This window comes from Bos grunniens, chromosome 4 (genome assembly GCF_055505025.1).
Source record: "Bos grunniens cultivar Pamir isolate PY7600 chromosome 4, Bosgru_T2T1.0, whole genome shotgun sequence".
Lineage (NCBI taxonomy): Eukaryota > Metazoa > Chordata > Mammalia > Artiodactyla > Bovidae > Bos > Bos grunniens.
This window is the reverse complement of record NC_141168.1, coordinates 56,187,514-56,199,847: the sequence shown is the minus strand read 5'-3', so window position 1 is coordinate 56,199,847 and position 12,334 is coordinate 56,187,514. Positions and strand designations below refer to the sequence as shown.

At 39.3% G+C, this 12,334-nt stretch overlaps 1 protein-coding gene across 5 annotated transcripts in view; it reads right to left on the bottom strand.

The window, feature by feature from the left end:
- AVL9 (AVL9 cell migration associated) overlaps positions 1-12,334 on the bottom strand; it is a 58,941-nt gene that overhangs the window by 44,966 nt on the left and 1,641 nt on the right. The gene's annotated exons all lie outside the window — the stretch shown is intronic.

Genomic DNA, 12,334 nt, shown 5'->3' with positions numbered 1-12,334 from the left:
TATGCATCTCTCCCATTGGGCTATTCCAGAGAGGTATCCTTAAATAAATCAGTAAAAGTAAGCAGTGTTTTCCTGAGTTTTGTGAGTTGCTCTAGGAAATCTCAGAATCTAAATGGGGAACACGGGAACCCCTGAATTTGTAGCCAAGTTGGACAGAAATGCAGGTAGCCTGGGGACCTGGGACTGGTGTCTAAAGTAAGGGCATCTTGTGGGGCTGAGCCCTTAAACCTGTGGAGTATGAGGCTAACTCTGGGTAGCTAGTGTAGAATAGGACTAAATTGTTAGATACCCAGTTGATGTGTGGGGAAAAACAAAACAACAGTGAATCTGTTATTTGCACTTAATGGGATTTCTAAATCTTAAGGTATAAATTCTACATGTTTTGAGTGCTGACTGAATACTCTGTATGCTCCCATTCAATATATCCAAAATAATCCACAGACATACAATTCACGGCACAAAGGCTTAAGAGGAATTCTCCTGGAGGTTACCTGAGACTCTTACATAATACTCTGTTGACTCAAAACACAATTTAAACAATAAAGCCAATAGAACTAAGCAGAAAGTAAAGGCAGGTATATAGGCAGTCTCACTGTATAGTCTAGGGGGACCCACCAACAATGGCAGTCTACTGGAAGGGCTCTCCCCTGCAGCCATGCTGTACAGGGTCTGCACACTGTATATGGCAGCCCTGAATATATGTGAAAAATCACTGACAAAAAACAAAGTATATCTCCAGAGACTAAGAAATATTTAGAATGATTATCATCCAGTAAGAGAACTATTATATAGTGAAAGTTCACAGCCCAAAATCTAAGTTAAATATGGGGATCAAACATGGTATCTGGTAAGGTATTAGCACAGACAGTGTGTAACAAATGTATCAATTGCTCCCCTAAAAATATTAAATTAGTAAATATTAATATATAATATGATATTAATATATATCCCCTAAAGGATAACATTGGAAGGACTGATGCTAAAGCTGAAACTCCAATACTTTGGCCATCTCATGTGAAGAGTTGACTCATTGGAAAAGACTCTGATGCTGGGAGGGATTGGGGGCAGGAGAAGCGGACAACAGAGGATGAGATGGCTGGATGGCATCACTGACTCGATGGATATGAGTTTGGGTAAACTCCGGGAGTTGGTGATGGACAGGGAGGCCTGGCGTGCTGCGATTCATGGGGTTGCAAAGAGTCGGACATGACTGAGCGACTGAACTGAACTGAACTGAAAGGATAACACTAAATATTAAATCACACATATTTCAAATATCTTTTTATGTCAACAAACACTCATATGGCAAAATCTATTTTGATCTCAATTAGCAATAAAATTTTCACACTTAAATAACTTAAAAGAAGATAAGAGGAGGGAAAAAGAAGACAAAGGATGATTGTTAACAAGTGAAAACTGAATTGTTGTTTAGTCGCTAAAGTCAGAACTGGACATGGAATAACGCACTGGTTCAACATTGGGAAAGGAGTACATCAAGGCTATATTATTACCCTGCTTATTTAACTTATATGCAGAGTACATAATGTGAAATGTCAGGCTGGATGAAGCACAAGCTGGAATCAAGACTGCCAAGAGTAACAATAACTTCAGATGTGTAGTAGAGAAGGCACTGGCACCCCACTCCAATACTCTTGCCTGGAAAATCCCATGGACGGAGGAGCCTGGTGGGCTGCAGTCCATGGGGTTGCTAAGAGTCGGACACGACTGAGCGACTTCACTTTCACTTTTCACTTTCATGCATTGGAGAAAGAAATGGCAACCCACTCCAGTGTTCTTGCCTGGAGAATCCCAGGGACAGGGGGGCCTGGTGGGCTGCCGTCTATGGGGTCGCACAGAGTTGGACACGACTGACATGCCTTAGCAGCAGCAGCAGCAGATATGTAGATGACACCACGCTAACAGCAGAAAGCAAAGAAGAATTAAAGAGCCTCTTGATGAAGGTGAAAGAGGAGAGTGAAAAAGCTGGCTTAAAACTCAACATTCAAAAAACTAAGATCATGCATCCAGTCCCATCACTTCATGGGAAATACACAAGGAAACAATGGAAACAGTGACACACTTTATTTTGGGGGGCTCCAAAATCACTGCAGACAGTGACTGCAGCCATGAAATTAAAAGACGCTTGCTCCTTGGAAGAAAAGCCATGAAAAACATAGACAGCATATTAAAAAGCAGAGAAATTACTTTGCTGACAAAGGTCCATATAGTCAAAGCTGTGGTTTTCAAGTAGTTACGCACGGATGAGAGAGATGGACAATAAGAAAGGCTGAGCGCTGAAGAACTGATGTCTTTGAACTGTGATTCTGGAGAAGATTCTTGAGAGTCCCTTGGACTCCAAGGAAATCAAACCAGTCAATCCCAAAGAAAATCAACCCTGAATATTCGTTGGCAGGACTAATGCTGAAGCTCCTTACTTTGGCCACCTGATGTGAGGAGCTGACCCATTAGAAAAGACCCTGATGCTGGGAAAGACTGAAGGCAAGAGGAGAAGGGGAGGACAGAGGACGAGATGATTGGATGGCATCACTGACTCAATGGACATGAGTTTGAGCAAACTTTGGGAGATGGTGAAGGATAGGGAAGCCTGGCGTGCTGCAGTCCATGGAGCTGCAGAGTCTGACACCACTGATTGATTGAACAAGTTACTAAGTTATATCCAACTCTTTTGCAACCCCATGGACTGTAGCCAGGTTCTTTTGTCCATGGGATTTCCCAGGCAAGAATACTGGAGTAGGTTGCCATTTCCTTCTCCAGGGGATCTTCCCCACCCAGAGATCAAACCCACATCTCCTGCATTGGCAGGCAGATTCTTTTACTACTGAGCCACCAGGGAAGCCCAAAAGCTGAATAATAATTTTCTAACCACAAGGAATAAAAAGACAATTTTTCAAAATGCTAAATGAACTATGTAAAAAATAGTGACATATGTTTACTCTCCAGGAATAATAAAAGTTACCATCCTTTCCCATAGTTTTCAAGTCAAATTGGGGTCCCCTTCCCTGGTGGCTCAGAGGGTAAAGAGTCTGCCTGCAATGCAAGAGACCTGGGTTCGATCCCTGGGTCAGGAAGATCCCCTGGAGAAGGAAATGGCAACCCACTCCAGTACTCTTGCCTAGAAAATCCCATGGACAGAGAAGCCTGGCAGACTACAGTCCATGGGATTGCAAAGAGTCGGACACGAGTGAGTAATTTCACTTCAGTCAGAGTCCATTTACTTTGTCTTCAGAAGCAAAAGGTTGGAAAAACACCAGTGAAAAACTACAAAACCAAAACAATAACATAGTGTCCTAATGTGAACTTTGAGTACTTCAAAAATACCCTTGTTTGCTATCTAACAATGCAGCATCCACTCCACTGTCAGAGACCCATAGAAGCCACAGTGCCAAACAGCACATCAACTAAACACATCCGTGGACTCCACTGATAAGGATACAAGGCTTACTGAGGGAAGGAGAGGACTTCATGAGATTCTGAACCAGCTGCTCCACTTCTCTGCTTCCTTTGTAAGCATCTTAGGGATTTGTTTTTGTAACAGTCAAAACATTATAGGCACCAAGGCTCTGTCAGAATTTTTCACTTTAAATGAAATGCTGGACATAGAAAGTAGGTCTTCTCTAAGTTATACTTTCCTTTGCAAATTTCTGGAAGATTCAGTGCTAGAAAAGAACTGGCACTCTTCCTCACTATTCTCTAACAAAGTTGGCAGAGCTGAAATTACAAAGGGATATAAAGAATTCCATATACAAAGCCCCTAGAGAAGGAAATGGCAAGCCACTCCCATACTCTTGCCTGGGAAATCTCCTGGACAGAGAAGCCTGGCAGGCTACAGTCTACGGGGTCGCAAAGAGTCGGACACGACTTAGCGACTAAACAATAACAATGGGAAGACAGGAAGAGAAATTATTAAAAAAATATCTGGTGCAATGTCGAAGACTGATCTTCTGGATAAGATGATATAAATGAAACATTAATCTCTAGGCTATTGCGAATATATACTAAGATGACAAAAAATTATTTTCTTACAGGAAAAAAATTAGAAAACTTCTTAATAAATGATTAAATCTATTTTAATAAACTCTGTCTTAGCAATCTGTTACACATAAATTTATTTTGAACATTTCAATACTGAACTTCTACACGGCAAAAAAGATTTCAATTTCTGGGTGTGCACCATACCCACCAAATACAACCTAACAAATTACTAATATCACCTGTGAAGGCTATGGGAGCAGGAACAGGTTTCATTAACAACTCTGCAGTGATTCCCTTAATACATAGGTAGCAAACCTTGTGACAAGTTGGATTAAGAAAATACAAGTGCAGAGGGCTGCTTTCAAATCTAACTGAACACCCAAACAGTTTACCCTGAACTTGGACTTCTGACGATTTAATTACCTAGAACACTGCCGACCAGGAACAAGTGAGAAAAGCATCTATCAGCTTAACTAGCTATCATGAACCCCTAGATAAAGAGAATTCTTTAGGTCTTCTTTCAAAATTCATGACTGTCATTGTATTTCATACACATTTAGTAGATATGCCCTTCCAGTCCACACAAGAAAAGAAGCAACGCATGAGAAAGAAGGGAGGGTAAGCTGAAAACTGCGGCGTTGTTTCTGGTCGACACTGAAAAGTAACTGCTAACTGCTCCATCATCTCCCTCTCTCTGACTGGTTATCAAAAGCCCCGCTGAGTCAGAGGCATGTGCGAATCACCCTATGTTAAAATAAACCCAGAATGCCATAGTACAATGGGTGACATTTGTGATGAAGACAGAATCATCCAGAGTAATTTAAATTGTGTCCAGGATATTCTGCTTCAAAGTTTATTTTAACAAGCTTTCCATTAAAAAAAAAAAAGAAAAGAAAAATGGTGCAATGTCACAATGATGTTCTTTGCTGCACTATTTAAAACAGCAAAACACTGGAATGCCACCTAAGTGTCTAAAAAGGAGACCAGTTAAATAAAGATTTCAATAAAATACTTAGCTATTTTAAGATGCTAAAATTCAATACTTCTCAAAATGGAAGATATTAATGGTATAAAGTTACATTAAAAAGGCAGGTCAAAAAACTTGTTTATAGTTTAATACATTTCTGGAAAAAGCTATGTATATTAATTAAAAATGGAGAAATGGAGGAATATTTATCGAGGCAGACTTCTCTAGGATAAAGGATTTTAAGTGCCAGTCTTCTTTTGTCTCTGTGTTCTCACTTTTCTACCACAGTGAACACATATTACTTCTGAAAAGAAATGTCATTTCTTAAAACAGCTGAAATACTATTTTAAAACCTGTCCAAAAAACCAACTTAAATAACAGCCTCTAAAAATATCCTAGGAGAAAACTTGAGTTTTTAATCTGATGGTGTCTTAACCAAAGAATATAATAGGACCAGTCTTTTTAAAAATTATTCAGTAGATAGGTCTTCATCTTCCTCTTATAGTGCCCATCCCTGCAATTTCCCCATATCTAGCAAAATCTGTGCTCAGCAAAGGATCTGCAATCACACCGATAACAAGGAGAAGACTACCCATGATATTACTTAGGTAACTTATGGGTTACTGGGGATCAAAGACTTAAGGTAAAGAAAGAAATTTATATATTCTTAGGCTCTTAGGCACTGTCTAGCCATCTGCGGAGAATCTTAAGACAAAAGAATCTTCCTGATTTCTTGAAGGTTGACCCCCTGCCCGCTATCCTGCTTAGCTGTGATGCCAAGGCCTAAAAAAAAAACCTATTCCACTGCTACTAAGTGTTAATGTTGCAGCCCTGCAAAGTGAGAAAGTTTCATCATTTCAGCACAGAAAAAGCATGGCTGAAATCAGGTGGAAACCTCCACCCACATATAAAAATGCGATGGAGGGCCAGAAAACGCAATCTCATTTCGGGAGTTTTTCTGCATAGCTAAAAAAAGAACAAAAAAAACCCCCCAAACTTTAGATTTTATTCTTCCCTAACCTCTAATTCTCACAAAATTTGTTTTTACTGTCCCAAAGACCTATTTAATTACAACAAGAATTATAAATAAGATCTCCCCAATATTTCATCATTGTCACCACAGGATCCCATCAACAGCAGGTGCCTAAACTGTGTATTTGTCAGCCAGCCTTCTGTCCCCAAAACCTGAAGTGGGTCAGAACTTGACATTATAACCCTAATGTAAACCAAATGTCCCTCCAGATCTCCTCAACCCACCCCTGAATTTACAATGCTACATCCTGCCACTCAGTCCAACAGGAAAATACACTGTTCTCTTCACTGTATCTAGTTGCTTTATTCACTGCTGTAACTAGTGCAAACATGAGTTCTAGTTCTTTCACGATTCTACCTTTTAGAGAAGTACAGGCTGGTAAAACCAGTTTCTTCAAGAACTAAAACTGCTAGCTATGTATATAAAACCATGAACTCTACCAGAATAGTGGCCAAAATTAAAGCAATGATTCCAACTGTTTTTGGTTTGGATTTTTTTTTTTTTTTTGGCTGTGCCATGCAGGATCCTAGTTCCAGGTCCAGGGATTGAACCTGTGCCCTCCGCACTAGGTGCACAGAGTCTGAACACTGGACTGCCAGGGAAGTCCCTAATTCCAACTTTCTATGACATCATTTTTGGAAAATAACTATTCCCTACTAATTTGAGTGCTTAAAAAAGTTCCACTCTAAGAAATAACCAGATTTATTTGCTATACATTGATTACGTTATTTTGCCAAAATTATGGTGAATCTGACAAATTCAGTTTATATATTTACTTCCATAAAGCAAATAAAGAACAAGCAAAACTCTGGGACACACAATCTAAGCAAACTACTACAGAGAAGTCTATAAATTACCTCATGTTAATGAGTCTAACTGCAGGTGGCTTTTTAAGGAAGAAGAGTTCTTTACTAAGTGCTAAATTTTAAACAATTTCAGGGGAAGAGTCAGAATGAATAAATATTTGAATATTTATTGAATTATTGAATAAATAAATGAATAAATAAATAAATATCAAAACCATTTGAAATGTCATGGTAGTACCGTAGCTCACCTAAAATGTCCTAAATGTTAAGTATATCAATAAATGAGAACGACCACTAGAAACGAATGTGTACCTATAGAAGAATCCATCCCCATGAATTAACCAAATAAAAGTGAGAAAATAATCAAATGATAACGTTAATAGATGTTCATTCTAATTTAAGAGGCATTTTTCATTTAAAATACATCTGAAGGCCTCAAAGGTGGAAAAATGTCAGAAACAAGATGAAGGAATGAACATCTACATGCCTAGTTTGAGGACCTTCAACACAAATGGCTTTTCCTCTGGCCCATGTGAACGGACCTGACTTCTTTATCACAGCATTATAGAGCACCTTTACAGCAGAATATAGCAGAAGAGTCTACAAAGATTTAGTACATTCCTCTAGATAAAGTCACCATGTTCAACCCAGCACAGTGTTACACGGAGTTACTTTTTTAAATGAAAGTTTAACTTCGGCTCACTTGAATCTAAATATTATAAATTACAACCAAGTATGGAAATTTTTTCTATGAATGATCTCAGTGCATTGAATGAACTGGTGCTCAACATGACCTGCAGCATTTTCAGTACTTGGAAGAGCAGTCTAACAAAGCACCCTCAAACCGCCTAAAACAATCCGAAGCCAGCCACAGTTCAATGAGCCATGTACTTTTAATCCTTTACACAAGAAGGTACCTGATTAATTCATCCTGAGGGAAACCTTATGTAATTAAAAAGTCTGAAACACCTGATGCATTTAACTTTCAGTTCAGTTCAGTTGCTCAGTCGTGTCCGACTCTTTGTGACCCCATGAATCGCAGCACACCAGGCCTCCCTGTCCATCACCAACTCCTGGGGTTCACTCAGACTCATGTCCATCGAGTCAGTGATGCCATCCAGCCATCTCATCCTCTGTCGTCCCCTTCTCCTCCTGCCCCCAATCCCTCCCAGCATCAGAGTCTTTTCCAATGAGTCAACTCTTCGCATGAGGTGGCCAAAGTACTGGAGTTTCAGCTTTAGCATCATTCCTTCCAAAGAAATCCCAGGGCGGATCTCCTTCAGAATGGACTGGTTGGATCTCCTTGCAGTCCAAGGGACTCTCAAGAGTCTTCTCCAACACCACAGTTCAAAAGCATCAATTCTTCAGCGCTCAGCTTTCTTCACAGTCCAACTCTCACATCCATACATGACCACTGGAAAAACCATAGCCTTGACTAGATGGACCTTTGTTGGCAAAGTAATGTCTCTGCTTTTGAATATGCTATCTAGGTTGGTCATAACTTTTCTTCCAAGGAGTAACAGAACATCAAACATATTTGGATTTTTGACAGATTAAGAAAGCAGAGTTGGATACATGCACCCCAATGTTCACTGTAGCACTATTTTCAGTAGCCAGGAGATGGAAGCAACCTGAATGTCCGTTGACAAAGGAAAAGATAAAGATGTGGTGCATATATAACGGAATATTATTCAACCATAAAAAAGAACTAAATAATGCCATTTGCAGCAACATGGCTGGACCTAGAGATTGTCATACTGAGTGAAGTAACTCAGACTGAGAAAGATAGATATCATATGATATCGCTTGTGTGTGGAATCTAAAAAAATGGTACAAATGAATTTATTTACAAAATAGAAATAGAGTTACGGATGTAGAAAACAAACTTATGGTTAGTAGGGGGAAAGGGAGGAAGGTTAAACTGGGAGACTGGGACTGACATATATATACTACTATATAGAAATAGATAATAAGGACCTATTTATAGCACAGGGAACTCTGCTCAACACTCTCTAATGATCTATATGGGAAAGAATCTAAAAAAATAGTGGGATTTATGTGTAACTGATTCACTTGCTGTACATCAGAAACTAACACATTATAAATCAACTATACTCCAATAAAAATTTTTTTAAGAAAGCAGAGTTGTAGGTCTTCTAGAATCATTTGCAAAAGTGAAGAACATCATTTAAGAACTAATACGACGTATGTTTTGCCTATGTGTTCAGTCATGTCTGACTCTTTGTGACCCCATGGCTGTAGCCCATCAGGCTCCTTTGTTTATGGAATTTCCCAGGCAAGAATACTGGAGTGGGCTGTCATTTCCTACCAACCCAGGGATTGAACCCTCATCTCTTGTGTCTCCTGCATTGGCAGGCAGATTCTTTACCACTGAGACACCTGGAAAATCCAGTATGACTTATATTGGATTTTTAGTACACTTTCTTGATATTTTATAAAAACTAAGGCAAAAAAGGGAGGAAAGTAGGGCAACCAAAAATTAGAAATGTAGTTGAACAAACTATTTTCCCATCTTTTTCTATACTATTACACATCAACTGAACATCCTATTCCAGCTGGATGAACTTCCATTAATTTATACAAATTATGTCTCCAGCAAAAGTTTAATTATTTTTGACTGCATTGACCTGTCAGTTTTATCAACCAACTCAGTGTGAGAGCCTTTTCATTCATTTGCTCTGCTGTCTGAGTGGAGTGGCTATTTAGCAGTCCCTAGGCACCACCTGACTACCACCACAGAGGATTTTAGAAGTTTTTCAGATTATTAACTCACACAATTTTAACTCTCTTTAGAGTCTAGAAATCATAGTGTCATTTCTCCACCCAATTTCAATTTGAGGAGCAATAGAAAAAAAAAATCGATTATTAGTGAGTTAAAATTTTTGTGAGAAATAGTAATAGTTCTATTAAAATTATAAGTAAAAACTATAGAATATGCACTAGTTCAATCTAAAAATCACCTTTCTGCTCACTGCATTTTGACTTTAACAAATTATAACAAATTCTTGTTTGATTTGCAGAACCAGGTTCTTAGCTCTTCAATTTCTGCCATTCTATTTAAGTATACTTTAAAAAAAACTGTTTTCAGTCAGCAATAAGACAATAACAACGCATCTTTCACTGCATTGTGGTAGAACCTTCTGCATTCTCTTTAATTCTATCAGCACCCCAGGTGAGAAAACACTCAGTAAGTGTATGTATTAAAAAAATCATTGCTTTGGTCTCCATGAGGCATCATGCAGATTACAAAATATTTTTGTAATATACAAGGCATGTATTTTTCCTTTCTACTAAAAGCCTACAACCTAAAAGTGCTACTAAAAGAGTTGCAGTTATAAAGACTAGGGACATCTGGGCTTCAATGTCAGTGCTGACAATGAGGCTCATCTTAACCAAACTAGTCAGGCTCCTCTGAACTCTCTTCTCAATGAGGCTCTGACTTTGGGCTTCCGGGTTCACCTCTGCCTTGCCTAATTTTATCAAGTATCCCATTAGGTGGCTTTAGCTAGAAACCCCTCTGACCCTTGATGTAGTAAGTTTCCAGCCATTGGCCCCCACTTTGCTCCTTGGCTATAAATTCTCATTTTAGGGAATCCCCTGGTGGCCTAGTGGTTAGGACTTGGTGCTTTCACTGCTGGGGCCTAGGTTCCATCCCCGGTTGGAGAACTAAGATCCTGCAAGCCAAGCAGCATGGCCAAAAAAACCCAAAACACACAAAACAATCAGTCTCAGGGCTGAAAGCAAAAGCCATATAAATCCTGAGAAAGATCATGGCATCCAGGTTGCTGCTTCACCTCAGAGTTCTGCTTCATTTTAAAATCTGTTGTTTAGTGCTCTTTAATCCCTAATTGGAGAAGGCAATGGCAACCCACTCCAGTACTCTTGCCTGGAGAATCCCATGGACAGAGGAGCCTGGTAGGCTGCAGTCCATGGGGTCTCGAAGAGTCAGACACGACTGAGCGACTTCACTTTCACTTTTCACTTTCATGCATTGAAGAAGGAAATGGCAACCCACTCCAGTGTTCTTGCCTGGAGAATCCCAGGGACAGGGGAGCCTGGTGGGCTGCCCTCTATGGGGTCGCACAGAGTCGGACACGACTGAAGTGACTTAGCAGCAGCAGCAATCCCTAATTAGTATATATTTTTCATACAATAAATCATTTTTCCTTACTGGAAACATAAATTATATTACTTCTACCAATAAAACAGAGAGAACACATAATAATCTTGACTTTAGATGACAAAAATGATTAAAAGATTTTATTCTATTCCCTACGAATATTTTCTTCTTTTTTGTCATTAAAAATTTCGTTTGGTTGTGAACGGGACCCACTCCTTACTTTTTCATAGAGACTCCTACATGCCATGTGGCTCAGCTGAATGAACGCACGTGGTGCCAAGGCAATTCTAAGCCTGACTCCAGCATAACCTTGGCAAGATCAGTTACTTCCTCCAAGTTTCAGTTTCTTCACCCATATCTGAGGTAAGCGGTGTTCATCATCCTTAGATTTTTAATACTATAAAACTTCATCTCTTTGATGTTAGTTGTCATACAACTAGATGAAGTTTTAAAATATTAAAAGTCTAAGGATGATGAACACTGTTTACAGGCTTCCTAGGTAGCCCAGTGGTAAAGAACTCACCTGCCATGCAGGAAACGTGGATTCTACCCCTGGCTCGGGAAGATCCCTTGGGTAGGAAATGGCAACCCACTCCAGTTATTCTTGCCTAGAGAATCCCATGGACAGAGAAGCCTGGTGGGGCTACAATCCATGGGGTTGAAAAGAGTCAGACACGACTGAGCATAAAGGCACTACTTACATGCCATAGTACAATTATCTCAAATATTTATTTTCTTACCTCCAAATATAAGGCCACATTTAAAAACCATATATATTCCACTGCTGTTGCTTGGAATTTTCTAATACTACCCTGAACAATGTCACTTCCTCCTTGGTAACTATGTCATTTTTACTTGAAGGATGAGGAATATATTTTTAAGTGAAGCTGTCTTTAAAACACATACATACACAACTACTTTCATTCCATCATTTTTCTGTCATTATCCTCTCATGAACTGAAATTTTGCCAATCAGTCTTTTAAAATATTACATTTTCTTTGAAATGCTACATTACCTAGCGGTAGCAATCAGCATTTTTATTACTTTAAGCATTTCAATTTACTGTTCACTAGCACATTATGACATCATTGCCTTCCAGTTCTGCGCTCATTAAATAATCCTCTACCTTTGTTCCCCTGCCTTCGATACATAGATTGCAGATGTCCTATTGTTCCCGTTCACCATTTCAGTGAAGAAGCTTAAAAATGACTTAATATTTGCACGTTTCTTTGCTCAGTAAATAACACTTCCCCTCACTGCAACTGAACTGGAGAGTCTATCTCTCATCAAAAGGGAAGATCTGGACAAGACTAAAAAGGAACTCGAAGGCCGAATGGGAAGGGGGGCGGAGTCAGTACATCAGCCCAACAGGGGTTCCAGGGCTTTCACAGAT